The 19,239-nt window shown below is 38.9% G+C and overlaps 1 protein-coding gene across 5 annotated transcripts in view; it reads left to right on the top strand.

Moving 5' to 3' along the window:
* Positions 1-19,239, top strand: part of mrtfbb (myocardin related transcription factor Bb) — an 87,595-nt gene that overhangs the window by 35,410 nt on the left and 32,946 nt on the right. The gene's annotated exons all lie outside the window — the stretch shown is intronic.

Genomic DNA, 19,239 nt, shown 5'->3' with positions numbered 1-19,239 from the left:
CGCTCTAAATAGACATGAACGAGCATCGCTCAAAACAGTGAGGCGACACACGTCAGCTAAAACCACAATATCACTCTATATTTCAGCTGCTTGGCAATAATGTTAGGTTGCTTTAACCTCCCGACCGCGGCCGGAGGGAACAGGGGAGACACCGGAACTCGGTCGGAGAAGATAACGTTACTCGCTGCGGAGCCCCGTCACTTCACAAGACACGGGAAACCTCTGTTGGTCTGGAGGTTTGGAGGAGCTGCAGCATTTATTTCTGCACAAACGTCAGTGTGTCAGTGTGCTGACTTGACTATGACTTGCCCCAAACTGCATGTGATTAACATAAAGTGGGCATGTCTGTAAAGGGGAGACTCGTGGGTACCCATAGAACCCATTTGGCGAAAAAGATCATAAAATATTTATGTTTTTACTACGGCTGTCAATCGATTAAAATATTTAATTGTGATTAATCGCATGATGCCCATAGTTAATTGCAATTAATTGCACATTTTTTATCTTTTTTAAAATGTACCTTAAAGGGAGATTTGTCAAGTATTTTATACTCTTATCAACATGGGAGTGGACAAATATGCTGCTTTATGCAAATGTATATACATATTTATTACTGGAAATCAATTATCAACATAAAACAATGACAAATATTGTCCAAAAACCCTCACAGGTACTGCATTTAGCATAGAAAATAAGCTCAAATCATAACATGGCAAACTGAAGCCCAACAGGGAGACTTGTGGGTACCCATCGAACCCATTTTCACATATCTTGAGGTCAGAGGTCAAGGGACCCCTTTGAAAATGGCCATGCCAGTTTTTCCTTGCAAAAATTTAGCTTAAGTTTGGAGCGTTATTTAGCCTCCTTCTCGAGCTAGTACGGCACGGTTGGTACCAATGGATTCCTTAGGTTTTCTAGTTTCATATGATGCCAGTATCTTCACTCTCGCTTTAAAACTGAGCCAGTGGTAGCCAGGGTACACCCTCTGAAATCTTGGCGGCCCGTCGGATTTTTAAGAGGTTAATTAAAAATCGCAAGTTGCGTTAAAGCGTTAAAGTAATTAGTGTCATTAAAACGAATTTGCATTAACGCGTTGTTATCACGTTAACTGTGACAGCTCTAATTGCTAACATCATATCATATGTTTCCAGCAAAACAAGGAACAGATACTCTTCACAAGTTATCACTTCCTAAAAGCCAACATAATGAGAATATGTTAAAGTATAACAGTTTTAATTCGAGCTGTAACCCCTCTAGCCTCTGTTATTATCACCTCTCCCACACAGTTGTAACACAAGAGATATCTAAGCAAACTCCCAACAAGGATACAGTTCTGTAGAGGATTCATCTTTGCGATTATTTAGAAGGGTCAAATAAAATGCCCAGAACAGAACAAAAGCACGAAAGGATCATATAATGATACTGCATTAATTACAGCCACTGCATGGCTTTCAAAGAACCTGTGTTGTCCAAGCTTAATTCAAATGGGCCGTCAGCCTATAAATGACATATACTACAAAACCGACTGGTGCACCTTCTCACAGGCTTTGAATCTTGTTGTTTTAGATATTAAAATACAGTCTGAATATTATTACTGCTAGTAAGATTTTTGTATGTAATCAGCTCTGTATTAGAGATTAATTAACCTTACAGTTGTCTTGTCAGATTTACTTTAATCCTATGCATAGCACTTTATTCCATTGTTCACACAGACTGTGTGTCAACCATGATGCTATTAATTACTGATCATTTACAAACAGTAACAGACGATGAAGGGGCCTTGACAAGCACGGATCTGAAAAAAAAAAGTTGGCTATTTATTTTTAGAGAAATCTTTTTATCTAAAATTATGATTAGTGGAAGGAGGCTCACCATCTGCCACTTGAGAAATCTTGCTCTTTTTTTTTTTCGTTTGATGTTGAATCGCCTTAGCCATGGGAGGCTACTTTTATTTACAATCGTCAGGGGAGTTTTTGCTTGTCTTGTCTTTGTGCTTCTTTAAAGTTCACTATAAATAGTTTGCACAGCCTCCAAAAATGAAACTTCCTTTTTAAAATGAAAACACTACAGCTTTATTAGGACCAGATAAACTCCAGATTACATTTCATTTAAATGTTCGATTGTGAAAAATAGTGAATAACTGCCAAGTGAAACAAACACGTTATAGTTGGGTTGCTGTTTACACCCTCCACCAGTTGGTATTCTCGCTGTGGGGCTGCTCAGTGTCATTGACACCCTCTGAAACATTGTTGAGTCACTATTTTTATATTATTATGAATCATACGGTGAACTGAACAAAACTTTTTTTTTGTTACAGCTTCACCGTGTGGATGATATTTTTTATACACCTTTCACAAAAAAAAAAAAACAGAGTTGAAAATGAGGCCCAGTTGTGTTTTTTGTTTTATTTTCAACTCCACCCATAAATAAAATCTAAGATTTACTATATGAATAACATCTAATATGAGCATGAGTCTTTCGTGGTATCTCAGGATGTTTTAGAAAATGCTGAATCTCGGGTGTTGATTAGTTTATTCTGAGTCTAAAACAATTATATTGTATGTTATTATTGTTGTTTTTGTGCACAAGGCACCAAGTTTGACATTTCAGATTTCACAATCTGTCTGAGAAAATAATGAATAAATACAAAATGACATGATGTCAACCAGCGCTGTAATGAAAGTGCAGTATCTGTCGGGGTCATGTTTTTGAAACAGGAACAGGTGACATATTTCTGCAGGCCTACTCTGAGACTACAGATTATATTTACAAGCATACATTTCAACAGTTTGTGCGACCAGGCTGCTGCATGACAACTGCATGACTCTTGCAGGTGCATCTTTGCCAGAAATTTAGTGGCGCAAGTCATTCTGTGCCATGCTTTAGGTGGGAGCAGGTGGGAAGGCGAGAGTGTTGTAATTCTGCTCAGACAGGGAGAGAGTCTGATTAAATGCTCACACAGTGGGGAGTTTGAAAGTAATCTCTCTCAGTTAACATTTGAGCAATGCAGCTATCACATGGATCGCTCAGGCCTGAGAAGGTTCCAGTGTGTTGGAGGGGGAGTCTCATAAACCCATAAACCACCTGTATGGATACTGTGACATCAGTGTTATACAATAACTTTTATTTTAACATTGAAAAGAAAGGTAAAAATTAGGGCTGTCAAAGTGATATTTAATTGATTTACAGTAATAAATATATATATACATTTGCATAAAGCAAGCCTATTTGTCCACTCCCATGTTGATAAGAGTATTAACTACTTGACAAATCTCCCTTTAAGGTATATTTTGAAAAGATAAAAAAATGACAGCCGTAGTAAAAACATAAATATTTTATGATCTTTTTGGCCAAAAGTATTAAAATAAGAACTCCCAAATATCATTGTACATATAATATATTTAAGTGGCAAATGGACTGCATTTATATAGCACTTGTCTAGTCTTAGTGACCACTCAAAGCGCTTTACAACACAAGCCAGCAAGGTGTGAAAATGGTCAGCAAACGCAGCTTTCACATACGTATCATAACAACGGCTTGTATATCCGATGTCCTCAGTCTTCCGGTTTCCCTATTTGAAAGAAGAATAGACTACCGCCACCTGGTGGTGTGGAGAGTTATTTCATCTCACGCAGGTTGCAGGACGTATGTGCTAACTTGTCGTCGGTTGTAGTCTTTGCAGTGTGTTCAAATGCAATTTGTTGGCCAAGACACGGGCGACATGAGGCGACGCAACAGTCGGTCTTCATCGCTACTAGTTTTTTGATGTCAGCTTGGTGTGTCTGGGCCTTAAGATGACTAAAGATGAGGCACTTACTCTAATATTGTATTCTTTAAGTAAGTGGGGCTTAAGCTCTTTGATTATCCTTTCAGTTATATATGAAGTCAAGAATCTGGTCAATTACAATATGGTATAGTGAAAACTGTAAAAGAAATGTGCCATGAACCACGTTAGCATTTGCACCCAGTGTCAACAGCAGTGTGACAATATACTAAAGTGGTTTTGATGCTGCTTCTTAAAAGTTGAAAAAGCTGCATTAAACTTTTCTGTGACAAAGGTTTTGATCTACACTTGAATTGCTGCGATTACGTCTGTTCTTTGTCTGCTTGTGTTCTTTTTTTAAGTCCAGTCTAGTCTAATCTTGCACATCAGGGCTCTATATTTATCTGTTCTTTTCAAGCAACTGCCACTACATGTCATTTTAACATCAGTTGTTTTGAACAGGTTGAAGGGAATCAGATTTCAAAAGTGTACTTTCCAAAGTAAGATTTTCACTGGACAAGAAAATCCATGTTTGCTTCCTTCAATACACAATCCTGTTATCCAAGAAATAACTAATAGTTATTTGATTTATGTGCACAGCACCATGAGGTTTTCAATAAATAAAATAAATAAAACATGTTATAAATCCACAGATATCCACTCACAGTAATCCTTTAATATAAACAATAAAATCAACAGCAATATGACAGTTTTATCAAATAGCGGCTGATATTTCTTGGAAGTCTTGCAGTTAGCATGCTGACCTTTCCCATTCTGAAATATCCACGTTCATCGCTGCATCATGCTCTATTATCCCAGGTTTTTAGGAGGACACTTCATGACAAAGTGTTGTTAAGCTACTTTGCCCTCCATTATTTTGATCATCAGATGAAATATTGTTGTTCTTTAAATCTGTGACGAATTTAACAATTTTGGTGAAAGGAGGACCAATATTTGATGTTTTGCGAGATTTAATTTGCAACAGTAAATTGCAGCTAAATAACAGACTTTATATGAAAAAGGTAGTGAAATCAGTGTAAAGCAGAAGTGCAATGCAGACAGTCTTTTTGTCATGTGACCCCAGTGTTATGGCCTCTGCTCACAGCTGGAGGAGTTATTCATGCCGGCGTGGCTTGAAGCTTTCCGTTTCAAAGTGAGACACAGACAAATAGACATAACCTTCTGATTTGACTTCCTCAACTATGGTTTCTTTTCATCTCCAGATTCTCTTGATACTGCATGAACTGCTCATTGTTCTAATATGAGACAACATGTGGAGGAGTCTTAGTGGGAGAGGGATACTATTATGAATAAAGAGGCAGAATACTATGTTGTCAAGCCAGAGAAAAAGGTACGGTCTTCTGGCACAGGACTGATTGAAACCATAGGGTAGATTTTACCAACTTGATCACATTACTGAAGTCTGCAACCAGCAGAGACTCCAGACTGTGTCCCGGCCAAGAAATAACCCCCGTAAAATCACAACAAACTAGATATAACATGTTAATTAGTGAGCTGTAGAAGTGCTGGAAGGTGGATTTTATTACTTTTGGGCAGCGCCAGGCTAGCTGTTTTCAATCTTTATGCTAAGATAACCAACTGCCGGTGTATCAATCTTCTCTCGGCAAGAAAAGTGAATAAGCAAATTCCCCAAAATGTCAAACTATTCCTTTAAATCTTGACAGTGTGGAGCTCTGAACTGAATTGATCAAAATAATGTGTGATTTGGTTAAACACAGATACAGGCTCCAGAGTTAATTTACTGCTATAAAACACACAGTAACTTCTTTATCCCCAGTGCACCTGCAAACTTTCAGCAGCATGATCATCGAGGTGCTATGACGTCTGGAGAAAATTCACTGGACTAAGAATTTTAGACATATAGAGCGTTAATCTGAAAAGCTTCTTTGTTCTTCTTTCAGTTTGTTGTGGAAAATATCATCAGTATTTATCCCCATGAGGCAGCCAGCCACACAAAACACTACACAGAGCCACTCGTTAGGATAGTTAATGCTTTTGACAACTCTTAAAGAGACCCTATTTTCCCATGTTTTGTGTCCAAGTGACTAATGGGGACAACAATTTTTGAAATTGGTCCAGTATTGAGGGAGAACGCTGCAGACGGCAGACACTAAATGGTTTGCAATGTAATCGCTCGGGGCAATTCCTCATCGTCAAAACGTTGACTATAAGTGTTTGTTTTTGCTACTGACAGGCTCTGATTGTTATTATAAGTGTCTGCAACATTATGGAAAGCACCCTACAGAGAAGTTGAACATTTTTCTTACCTTCAGCTTGATCTGATCCATTTGTTATTCAAAAACAAACACTTTTAGTGGACGTACATTGACAGTTAGGAATTGCCCCGAGCGATTACATTGCAGCACCGTCTACAGCGCTCACCATCAATACTGGACCAATTTCAGAAATTGTTGTCCCCATTAGTCACTTGGACACAAAACATGGGAAAATAGGGTCCAGGTTGAAAAACACCAAAGTTACCCTTTAAGAAACATGCATGTACATTGTGTCTCTGAATTGTGTTGTGTTTTTAGTCTTAGTTTAACTTTCAGTGCAATTCCTGGAAGGATTCAGACGTGCTTGATAAATACAGGCCCAGACATTCATACTAAACTTCCTCCACAACACAGCAGGTTCTTAGCACTGCTGATCAAGTCATACTGGGTCAAATAGGCTTTAAAGGGGAACTAAAGCCATTTTCAGAATTCATACATGTTATTCCTATGGTCAAACACAGTCCAAAAATTATTAGTAAACATGAACAGCTCTCTCCCAAATCCAAAAACTAGAGTGCTAAAACTCAAATTTGTGATGTCATCAAGTATAAAGTGTGTAGCTGCTCCATAGACAATGAATGGGGAGAGATGTTATAGATGACACTGAGAGCACCCAGTGGAATGATCTGAGCATGTGGGAACACTTCCTGTTTCACAACTGACAACACTACAGTAAAATAAAACTTATTTAGGTATAAGAAAGAAAACATTCTGTAGGTCCACAAAATCTCCCATTCATTGTCTATGGAGCAGCTCCAGACGTTATACCCTATAACAAGTTTGAGTTTTAGCACTCTAGTTTTTGGATTGGGTAGAGTTGTTCATGTTTACTAATATTTTTTGGACTGTCTTAGACCTCAGGAATAACATGTATGATTTTTGAAAATGGGTGTAGTTCCCCTTTAAGCCCTCCCTTTGGGCTTTTTGGACTCACAGTAAGCCATGGTGAATGGCCAGTGTGCTTGTGTTCATTTTTATTTTTGTCCTACTTACAGCAGATACTAGGAGGTAGTGGAAAAATGACACCCAAACTAGTCCGTCTAAACTGCGAGTGCAGCTGACAGTTCGCCACTGTATGATGACAGATCAGGGGTGTGTGGTACTTCTAAATCAACCTTTTAAATCCAGACCAGAGTTTCACACCATGTGACAGATTTTATTAATTTAGGATGACAGTGAAGGATTGGCCTGTAAGATGGAGCGACATACTTTTCCATGACTATAGATAGCTGAGTACACTGAGACTAAAATTGGTGAGATATGCAACATCTCAAAGACATCAAGCTGAGCTTTTAAGTAATTTGTAGTCAAAGTAGGCCAGTCAGTGGTGGCTGTTAGTCCGTGTTCAATCGCTGCTGCTGAGCGTCTGACATTTTTCCCTTTTGTCTTCCTGTTCATTTCCCACACAATCAGGAGGCTGAGGAGTGCAGAGAAATGTTGTCATGGTAACAGAAAAAAAATAGCCAGGATGACCATGAGTGAGACAGTCCTGATAGCACACTGTACTGTGCAAAGTGTTTCATGACCCGATGCTACAGCTGCAGGATATTACTTTGAGATTTCCTACAGATGAAGAAGATGCTGAAGTGAGGCAGTAGTATGAGCTTCAAGGTCAACTCTCTATTAGAAACTGGCTTTGTATTGTTGATAAATTTTGTTCAAGCTGTTAAATGTGCATCTGGCAAAGCAGCATAATTCGGTTCGTCTTCACTGAAGTCACTGTTGTCAAAGTGGCCTATTTCCCAAATCGCTTATTTCTTTGTGTCTTCTGAAAATTGAGTTCAAACTGGCTGAGAAAAATGCATAATTTCGTTTTTGTGTAGTGCAAACCAATCACTAGATGGACTGGCAGCTCACAATGGTCCAAAGCATTATTCAGATTTATCGCTGATAGCTTTCTGTGGTCGAGACAAACTTTTGAAATTGAGCGTGTAAGTGTCTTTTCGAGAAGTCTTCTCAAAGCAGAAAGAAGCTGAACGAAATCTGATTAGTTAAGCGCCCAGCTCGAGGGTTTAAGATGAAGTGAACTTTTGTGTTTAGATGATGCACGTTCTTCATGAGAAAGAGGAACATTTGAAAACGTATATCGCTGGAGTAGCACAGAACTTAGTTTTGAAGTATTTAACGCATGTTGTCACGAGCAGATTAGTGTTTAACATCTCATAATGTTTCAGATGCTGTGACTGGTATATTTTTCACATTTGTCACACAAACCAAAAGGCGTTGGTCACTCTCAGTCCCGTAGGGAGGCTGCTCTGCGTAACAAGAAAATATATTCAATCAGAAACAGTTGAACTTTGCTGAAGTGTTCGGCCTGCAGGTATTATTCTGACAACGTGTAAAAAAGACTTCATAATATCTGACTCCTCTATAGCTGGAAATAGCCACCGGAAAGACTTCAAACTCTTTCTGAGTTTAAAGCTGTGAGGAGAAACCTGCTATTTTAGAAACATTTGTCTTCTCTCTTCACTTATTGTTTTTTTCTGTAATTCAATGTATTTCTGCTGCTGTGGTCAAGTCTCTCTTAGAAAAGACTTCTCTGATGCCAACAGGACAAGACTGATCACACTAAAAATAACAGTGGAGCACTGAGCTGTGCAGAAAATACTCATTGATCATGTCTAATTTCTCTTTTTAACCTTTAACAAATTAGACTATGAAGATGTTTTTAATCTAATTTGTTGAAATATACAATATACAGCTTACTAATTGTGAATGTATTATAGTAGCATTCACGCAGAAATAAAAAAAATAGATAAATTGTGCATAGTTAAAATCTGGGAAAACAGAAACTCGAGTAAAGTCCACTTTGACCTGACGAAGATCCTAGCAAGATCGAAACTAGGGCTGTCCCGAATACAATTTTTTGTGCTTCAGTGCGTAATATTCGAAGGTAAGACTAAACACCCAAAAGTCGCGTAAGTGACGTCTCTCTTGCTGAAGCTACGATTACTGTGTGTTTCGTACTGGGATGTACTCACACACAGCAACGGGTCTTGCTCGTTCTTTCACTTCCCGACTGATAAAAACGACCAGGAGTCGCTGGATAAAACACATCCGGTTAAGATAACGTTTTACTTGTGTTTGATCATAGATAAGTTAGCTATCTAGCTAAGTGTTGGTGACGAATATTGTGCGAGATTGTAGTTCACAGAGCGGTTTCACAGAAAACTAAATCATACTACGACAAACCTACGATAAACTGTGACTTTCTTGACTTGCAAAATCATGTTTTGAATTGACAAACATCATATGTGTGATTCATGGTGCCATTCAAATGGGATCAAAAAGACATTTGTCTCTCGCCGTTGACTACCGTACATCTTTTTTCCAAAATGAGGTCCCATGGGGTCCACCGGAAGGGATTTCTCCTTTCTTTGTAGATTTAAACGACTCATTCTAAGGTAATGAAAACACAACAATTCTTATTTCCAGGTGATTATACACTAAAGAAGACATACTTATTAATCATATTCAATTTCTTCCAATAGATCCCTCTGATTGTTACACACTGGTCCTTTAAAGATCCCTTTAAAGGGCTTCCACTGTACAAACAGGATAGCTGATAAATTACAAATACCTAGGGAGTAAGATGGATTATAAAAAAAAAACAAAACAACAAGGTGGCATGTATCAGAGATAATTCTATTAGTCTTCTTTTCTTCTTCTCACAAAGTGCAAGATTCAACATACTACCCAGCATTTGTCTGTTGAAAGTCCGATCATTCTGCTCCACAGAGGGCAGTGGAAGCAGTGATGCCTGGCAGTAGGTACCTAACAGCCCATTCAGGACTCCATCAGAGGCTCCTTTCATTTCCCTCCGTCAGCTGCGGAGCAACAGGAGGGTGGCTGCCTCGCTCCCAAGTTGGCCAGCTTCATGCCAAAGTCTCTAGTGGAATGCCAGGCTCATTATAGCGGGATGAGAGTTCACGTCTCCTCTAACTATGTGAGCTTCACAGGGGATAATGAGCCTCCTGACCACTGGGAGTAAATGCTTGTCTGGCTGCTTCAGTCTGTCTGCGTCTAGCAGGGGAGATTCACTCCTCGCTGTTCTTTTCATGCTCTCCTGAACCCCATCATCACACTTTGTGATGCATGTCAACTTTGCAAATCGCACTTTACTTGCTAGTTTTATAGCTTTCAAATTTGTGTCAAAGTATGTCATATGCCTATTCTCATTTACAGGGCGAGATACTGACGCTTTGTCGGCGTCCAATACCGCCACACAAGGCACCCTTTAGCACCGGAGACGCACTGGGCTTTACATTAACTATAATGTAAACCCATACGCGGCAACAGTAAAAGCTCAGAGAAAGTGATGTGGTAAAAAGCGGAAGAGACAGGGCGGGTGGAAGAGGAGGTGGATGGATCCAACAAACACAAAGCTTTCATCCAGGGGCCCCGTGCGTTTACGTTTCACTTTCACTTTACAATCAGCTCTTTGTTTGTGTCCCGTGCTCACAATGTTCAGTTTCATTTTCACTCTATAAACACAGCCATTTTAAGCCCACCCATGTTGTTTTTGTCCTAATTGGTTTTGTTGCCTAATCATAAGCAAGTGTTTTTGTTTAATTCACAACATTAATCATGTGTTTTTCTGCGACCGAAAAATGACGCAGAGGGGTCTGACAAAGTGTCAGTATGTGACGAGTTGGGATGAGAACATGTTGATGTGCCTGTCAAAATTTGAGGAAGTTAAGTATATAATACGTTGATTGCACGCTATTTGATGACATCCTAGTTTGTCTTAAAGCAAAAGTTATTTGATTACAGAGAGGATCAATACCACTCTCCTATCTGTCCAATAACTATGAGACAGCCAGCATCCTGTCAGCTTAGCTTAGCATAAAGATTGAAAACAGGGGAACATCTATGGCTCTGGAGTCTCAGTGTCTTAACAAAATTGGCGTACTAGCTCCTAAAGCTCACTAATATTTGTTTTTAAACCGAAGTATAAAAACAACAATTTGCTGTTTTTCAGGTGGTTATGTGCCGGAGTATTTCTGCTGCCAGGCAACCAGCAGAAACTCCAGGTAGTTAATGGTCACAGCCAAGAAATACATACATGTAACAACCTGTAAAACGGCAAATTGTTGTTTTCACACTTAGGTTTTTTTATACGGATTAAACAAACACGTTATAATGTGTGCTGTCCTGGTATGCAGATTGTGTTACCTTTGGACAGAGCCAGACTAACTGTTTCTCTGGCTGTTTCCTGAGCTATGATAACCGGCTGCTGGCTGTAGCTTCGTATTTAACGGACAGATTAATCTTCTCATCAAACTCTCTTGCCAGAAAGTGAAGATATGTCAAATTATTCCTTTAAACGCTTTGAAATGTGCAGGTCAAGAAAGGACACTATTTTTAATCTATTTGTTTTTAAGATATTTAAATTTCCGTATTGCACCGCTACTTTTTGTGAAAACAATTTTTTTAAATATTTTGTTATTGTATTAGACCGTACATTACAGGGAGACGGATGATAGGAATGACTGACTTCCATTTCAAGAATCACCGCTGGTTATTTTCAGATGTCATTGAGTATTCACCTTGCCTTTGAAAAACACTCTTGCTGCAGGCGATGCATTATGTGTGAGAGACCCAGATATGTGGGTCTGTGGGGGGGCCATAATGCTTTTGGTGCTGGGAACATTTAGACGCTCGGAGGGGAAAAAAACTGTGGACCTGCCACAGCAGAGATATCCAGAATTGGGCTGCCAGCCTTGGCACGTATCCCGGAGAATTGTGACTCAACTGTAGCAGTAATGTTTGAATGTCCGTCCAGTCCGCTCCCAGGTGAGCCAACCCACTAAATACCCGTTACTATGTTTACAGAGCTTGTGGCTTCTTTGATTATTTTTAGCGGCTTTCAAAGCACAAGCGTAGGAAACATTTTGATACGAATAGAAAACAATGTTGCCGCAAAAAACAGGAACTGTGTTACTCAAAGGACCGAGATGTTTATGTCTCACAATTTTGAGTTGAGTGATAATAAACTATAACTTTTATATGAAGTTATAGTAAAAAATGAAAGGCTAAATTATTTAAAGGTGCTCTAAACGATATCCAGAGCATTAATATAGTATCAAACATCTATTTGCTATGTTAAGATATAGAGGAATAATGTCTACCTGAGCAGAGAATGAAGTCGCTCTTCCTCTGTGCTTTGTTGACATTGCCGCATTGCACTGTGCTCATACGGCGGTTACAGATGATCAGGCCGTCCTGAACAAAGGCGCCGTTGTGGAAGCGTAGCACCCACCATCCGGTAGCCCCCCCCCCAGGTTAACACTGTCAGCTCTGTCAGCACTTTTGCCGTTGTTTCCACTGTTAGCAGCGTTAGCTACGAACCGCTGCCTCAGCCGTCGCCACGTTGAGAGCTGTGTGGAGGCAATAGACATGCTCCCAAGCTTGCTTGTGGTGAGGTTGCAGATTACAACTTCTCCCGTGTGCCAAGCTTGTAGAATTGCTACGGTGGCCAACAAAAAAACACAAATGGCCCCGTCTAGACCCAGTTGTTGTAAGAGTAGAGTGTGCAGAGTGTGTGTGTATGTGGGAAATGAGTGGTGAAGCAAGAGAGAGAGAGCGGTGGCGACGGGACTGAGTAACGTTATCGACTCCGGCCCCAGCCGATCTGGGCTACAGTAGAAACAGAAGCAGTGCAACATGTTGGTCTCCGTGAAGAGGACCCGTTCCCTATGTAGATATAAACGTCTCATTCCAAGGTAAAGAAAACACAACGATTCTTATTATCAGGTGATTATACACTAAAGAAAACATACTTATTCATATTATATTCCATTTCTGCCAATAGATGCCCCTAAATGTTACACACTGTTCCTTTAAAGCCAGGAGAAAAACAATAATAATGTTTAAATAATCTATAAATTGAGGTTCCCCTTTGACAGAGCATTTCATATCTGCACATTTCCCTGTCTTCACTAGCTTCTGCTAGTTCACTGTGTTGATAATGTGACCTTGGCTGGTGTCCTATAAGAGTCTACTGTGTGCTGTTCAGGAGAAGTGGAGACCTCAGTCTCGAAAAGTGAAGGGGACCTCAGTAAGAGCTTTAGCTGCATGGGTCTCCTGTGCAATGTAATATGAAACACTATTCTTCGATCAGGCCTATTTTCAGCCCACACATTTTGCTGGAGCAAAGCTGATCTCCCTGACATGCACCCTGGGAGGATTGGCAGGAGTGGCACACACACACACACACACACACACACATATAGGGCAGACACTTGGCTGGGTTACTCAAATCAAATTGGGGCTAAATTTGACCTTTGAGGGAAAGTCTCAGGTCTGCCCAGCCTCCTCATCTGAAATGAGTATGTGAAAACATTCAGTCACATTATCATACAATGTGCTAATATGCTCTGTCAGTATCCTTAGTTTGCACATTCAGTGGAACTAACAGTTTGGGGACAATCCTCACATAAAAATTAATTGTCATTTTGCAGATTTGTCTTTCATAAATCAAGAATGTACTTTGTCATGTTCAGTTACAGTACGTTAGCTTGTTTTAATGAGCTGGTGATGCCGTCACTACATTTCAAAGCATGTTTTTTTTCTTTTACTATTTTGACAACATGATCAAGCTGCCCAATTTGTTTGAGGGCCAGAAGACTTTTCCATTTACGACAAATTGTGCTTTTATTCGCCGGAGCTTCTGTCAGAGCTGTAAGTCATCGCAGCTAAGATGGACATTTATTGCCGCTGTTGACTTTCTCTCTGCAAATTTACTTTCCCCAAGTCGTATATCTAGCCACGCTTTTCCGTCTGCCCATTATTTTCACAGTTTTATTGCGTAAGTCGTTTGGTGGAGTTGAATTGAAACTGACAACTGTCTGCATCGCAGCTATGAATTTAGTTTTTTATGGAAATTGTTCTCTGAAAGCCTCACATATTTTTTTGCCGTCAAGCAACACATGCATATTTAAAAACCTAGTGATGAGTCAGTCTTAGACAGTAAGTCTCTGTGTGTTGTTGTATTATTGGTATTTATACCAGGCGGCAACCTCCAGGTCTGAAAAGTGAAGCCAATGCTGAAGTGCTTTAAACCTGCATTCTTTCTAACAGCCAGCAGGGGGCGACTCCTCTGGTTGCAAAAAGAAGTCTGATTGTATAGAAGTCTATGAGAAAATGAGCCTACTTCTCACTTGATTTATTATTTCAGTAAACATTGTAAACATGAGTTTATGGTCTCAATCGCTAGTTTCAAGTCTTCTTCAATACAGCATGATGTTCATTTAGTAAATTATGGTCCCATTTAGAGTCAAATAGATCATAAAGCAGGGTATGCTTTAGGGCGTGGCTACCTTGTGATTTATTCCTATGTATTTCATAGGTTGTGTTACAGTATATATGAACATAACGTGATGTACTAAAGATTATATCTATATTTTTGGCCATATAAAGACTTGAAACTTGACACCGTTGTGGACAAAACTGCATCGATAGCACTGCTTCCAAAAAAATACCCAAAACTCTGCTTTTAAGGGCAGCTTTCTGTATTAGGAGTGAGCATCTGGAATAGACGAATCTGAAAGGGAACAGATTGAAGCTACACTTCAGAATTTGCAGAATAATTTTCAAGTTGTCAAAAGAAAACTAAAATCTGGGCATCAGTCCACTTTACTAGACAAAACTGTGTCGCACACTCTCAATTTATGTTTTTTATTATTCAGTTAATGGATTAGTTAATCAACAGAAAATAAACAGCGACTATTTTGATAATTCAGTCATTGTCTTAGTCATTTTCTAAGCAAAAATGCCAAAAATGTCAAAGTTCTAGCTCCTCCAATGTGAGGTGGAATATCTTTGGGAAAACAAAACATTCAGTGACTCTATATTGTGCTCTGAGAAATTGTAATTATTTGGAAGATTTTCAGACATTTCATACACAAAATGATTTATTAAGAACATTATTGGAAAATGATGGTTAGTTTCAGGCTTACCTTTAATCACATTTGTTTGTTTTGATTTTTAATATATGTTTGTACCCAGGGCTTCTCAGAAAGCAGTATTAATACTGATTAATACTGGCTAGTCAATTGAATTAACTTAAGTATAAACTACCAGTGAGCAAAAGTAAATGACACCGATGAAAGCCATTGCAATCTGCCAAATACCTCTTTAACAAATAGCTGTTTGATTACAATGTGAGTGGGTTCTTTTGTGCCAAAGCTGGGTTATTGTGGAAACACTAATGAACAACTATAAACTAAATGCAATAGTTGGAAAAAAAAAAGGAAAAGGCTAATGAGCTTTTCAGCTACTGCACCCAGGGGGATTTCATATCAACCCTTCAACTCTTATCTATTTAAAACAAATGTCATGCTTCTCCAGATGATAGTGCTCAGAAAACCTCAGTGGCTCCAGTGAAGTTTCTGCCAAATGACAGTGTCCCACCTCTCAAATTGTTCTGACATTTACATTCAGCCGAGGCTGGTTTATTTGTATAGGCATTAATCACTGCTGCAGACTCTGAGGACTTCACTGCAGCCACACTGAGAGAGAAACATACTGTTTGGAAATGAAATTACTCATGAGTAATCCAGTTACTCATTCAATTAAGAGTTCAGCGCCACAGGCTGCCGACTGGTTGGTGACTTTTAAAACTAAATACACAATATGACTCTTATCCTAACTGACATGTGATACTAAAGGGGTTTTGCAATATAAAATGATATTGCGATATCAGTCAAACTGCACTCATCACTTTTGCCATAAAATCACACGTTTATATTGTGGCTGCTTGGAAATAGACTGAAAATACATGTCAAGTCAAAGTTTATTATAGACCATTATCACAAAGCATGCCTCAGAGGGCTAACAACAGTAATGAGCAACATTCACAAAAACAACAAAAAAGTAAGATAAACTACATACAAAGCATTACAGAAATTTGACACACACAATAACATACAATAAAAATAGCATATAACAGCATTAACAAAAACGTACAGAATTGTAAGTTGGATAACCATAATTAGTATTTTAGGGCAGACTAAGTAGGCTGAAGGCTGATGCCATAATATGTGACTGAAAATACAGCATCTTAGGAGATAATTGGGCTGTTAAGAGAAAATGGGAGGGCATAACTTTGGACAAAGCAGCAGGAGAAATGATGCAGAATTAGTTGAAAAGTTTACCAGTAACTGTTTGGTGATCAGGTTTGTTGTTGCCTGATGTTTGTTGCAAGTAAAGAGTTGATTACAGATGAGCATTTCTCCTCAGAACTCCAGATACCCTCCGCCAAGGACTTTGTGTTATCAGTTCTCTTTACTTATTTCTTCGTTTGCAGGACGTCTCAAAAGCAACTTGATGGATTTCAATGAAATTCAATGAAAGTTTAGGCCACTGACCAAAGAATACGTTTTCTAGATTTTACACATATTTACAAAACATTTTTTTCACAAAGTTTGTGTTTTTTCTTGATGTTTTTTTTTAGGGTTGTCAATCGATTAAAATATTTAATCGTGATTATTTGCATGATTTTCCATAGTTAATCACGATTAATCGCATGATTGTCCATAGTATCGCGACTAATCGCAAATTAAACACACTTTTTTTTATCTGTTCAGAATTTACCTTATAGGGAGATTTGTCAAGTATTTTATACTCTTATCAACATGGGATTGGGTAGATATGTTTTCTTTATGCAAAGGTATATATATATGTATTATTAGAAATCAATTAACAACACAAAAACCATGACAAATATTGTCCAGAAACCCTCACAGGTACTGCATTTACCATAAAGAATATGCTCAAATCATAACATGGCAAACTCACACCCAGCAGGCAACAACAGCTGTCAGTGTGTCAGTGTGCTGACTTAACTATGACTTCCCCCAAACTGCATGTGATTATCATAAAGTGGGCATGTCTGTAAAGGGGAGACTCGTGGGTACCCACAGAACCCATTTTCATTCACACATCTTGAGGTCACAGTACAAGGGACCTCTTTGAAAATGGTCATGTCAGTTTTTCCTCGCCAAAATTTTGCGTAAGTTTGGGGCGTTATTTAGCCTCATTGACGACAAGCTAGTATGACATGGTTGGTACCAATGGATTCCTTTGGTTCATATGACGTCAGTATCTTCACTCTAGCATTAAAACTAAGCCCTCCAAAAGATCGGCAGCCTGTCAGCCTTTTAACAGGGTAATTAAAAATTGCAAATTGCGTTAATGCCTTAAAGAAATGAATGGCTTTAAAACTAATTTGCTTTAACGCGTTATTATCAAGTTAACTTTGACAGCCCTAGTTTTTTTTTTTATTTTGCCACATCGTTTTCCAGTTGGTTGACATTTCGCCTGCAGGTTGCACTACGGCAACATGATGAATTGGTTTGGAAGTAACGCAGCTCAGCACAGTTCATCCTTGAACAAAGCCCTAATTTACCCTCACTTTCATTTGTAAACTCTGTTGAGCCCCCAGGTAATCATGGTGCCCCAAGCAGCCACTTAATTTGATTCAGCGAGACACTCAAAGACAAAGAAACAACAGTTTTATGTAGTGCAGATTCATGAGCTTTGGCTTTGTGTTTTGATGAAGTGATGCAGTATAACCCCCTCAAAAAAATAGGAGTTACACTGACTTAAATACAGTAGCCTAAGAACTTAAGTGAAACTTTTTATCCTTCTCCTTCACACTTCATAAAGATAATATATTGAAATGAGTGCAATAAATGTGAATATAAATTGAATACAGTTATCCTGATCATGATCACCTCAGCAGCCGTTACTTTAATATAGTTGGACGTTTGAGATAACAAGAATCATGATGGATTCACTCCCAACGATTCGCCTCCAAGGGAGAGAATCACTGACTAATATTATCACACTCTCGTAGCTTCGTACTTGGCTCTATATTTGGACAGAGCTGATGGAGGGCATATGGACTGAAAAGATTTTAAAATTATCACTGTGTGGTACTGAAGCAACACTTCAGATATAATTTTAACCTCCCAGATTCAAAGGAGCCAACTGACAAGCTGCGTCTCATAAAGCCTTCACTGCCCCCTTGTGTCTGTGATTAAATCCTGCCTCGTATCTGGTTCCTACTTTGAAGGGATAAGGAGGTATAAAGGTTTAATCATTCACTTAATCTTTATATGTTCATTTGTTTGTGCAAAGCAGCTTTTAGATTAGAGGTATAAGGTTTGTTTTTTAATAATTACTTGAGGTTAACTTGAGGAAGATTGTCCTTAATAGCCAAACTTGACTATATTGTCCACAGTTTCATTGTCACACTAGTAATCCTCCAGCTATAATATAAATATTTGTCCCCCTAGTCCATAGCCTGAATGTTAATTGGTTGTTTGACATGTGAAAAAATGTGTTAGAGCAGTTTATTTTTGGTGTGCAGACTGTCCTGCAGCCCGTCTTGGCTGACGTGCCAGTTTGAACATTGGATGATACTTGTGCAGAAGTTTGGAGTGCGATTTGGCCACCATGCTCAGTAGACAGAAACACCACAGCTGGTAATTTATGCCTCCATCTTCGGGGCAACGGTCCAGAGTTGATCCGATATTTTCCTCCACACAGCAGACAATAATACATGATTCTAATTTAAACAGCAAAATGAAAAATGACTTGCTGGCTCTTGTGGTTATATTTTCTCTGATGGGTAGAGGAGCTAATAGGCCGCAGCTGCTTTTGGTTTCAGAGTTTGGAATGGAAAGGAAGATACCTATGGGTTTACATTATACTGGCAAATGGATGAAGGGACCTATAATTGTCCCCTTTTATTACACTAGATGGCAGTGTAATCCATCCGTCCATTATCTAGGAGACTGGAGCCCAGTTGACATTGGGTGAGAAGCGGGGCTGACAGACAACCATTCACGCTCACATTCACACTTATTAAGAGTTGCCAGTTAACCTCACCTGCGTGTCTTTTCCTGAGGGAGGAAGCTGGAGCGGTTATCTGTTAGTTGGCACCAATATTCAAACTTAGATCTCCAGATGGTGTTATCGTGGCATCATAGATTGTTTTGTTCCCTTCACGTATAAATTCAACGAAATAAGATTTATAGGATAACTTTTATTTGCAAGGCTGTAAATAAATCTGTTACATGATGATCCTATGTTACCTTAATATCATCACCACACAACTAAGATTAAAAAAAATATCAATCATTTTGTGCTGCAAGTGAAGTTTCACATTTT

This window comes from Sebastes umbrosus, chromosome 14, assembly GCF_015220745.1.
Source record: "Sebastes umbrosus isolate fSebUmb1 chromosome 14, fSebUmb1.pri, whole genome shotgun sequence".
Classification (NCBI taxonomy): domain Eukaryota; kingdom Metazoa; phylum Chordata; class Actinopteri; order Perciformes; family Sebastidae; genus Sebastes; species Sebastes umbrosus.
The sequence above is the reverse complement of the archived record's forward strand: the minus strand, read 5'-3'. Positions and strand labels throughout refer to the sequence as shown.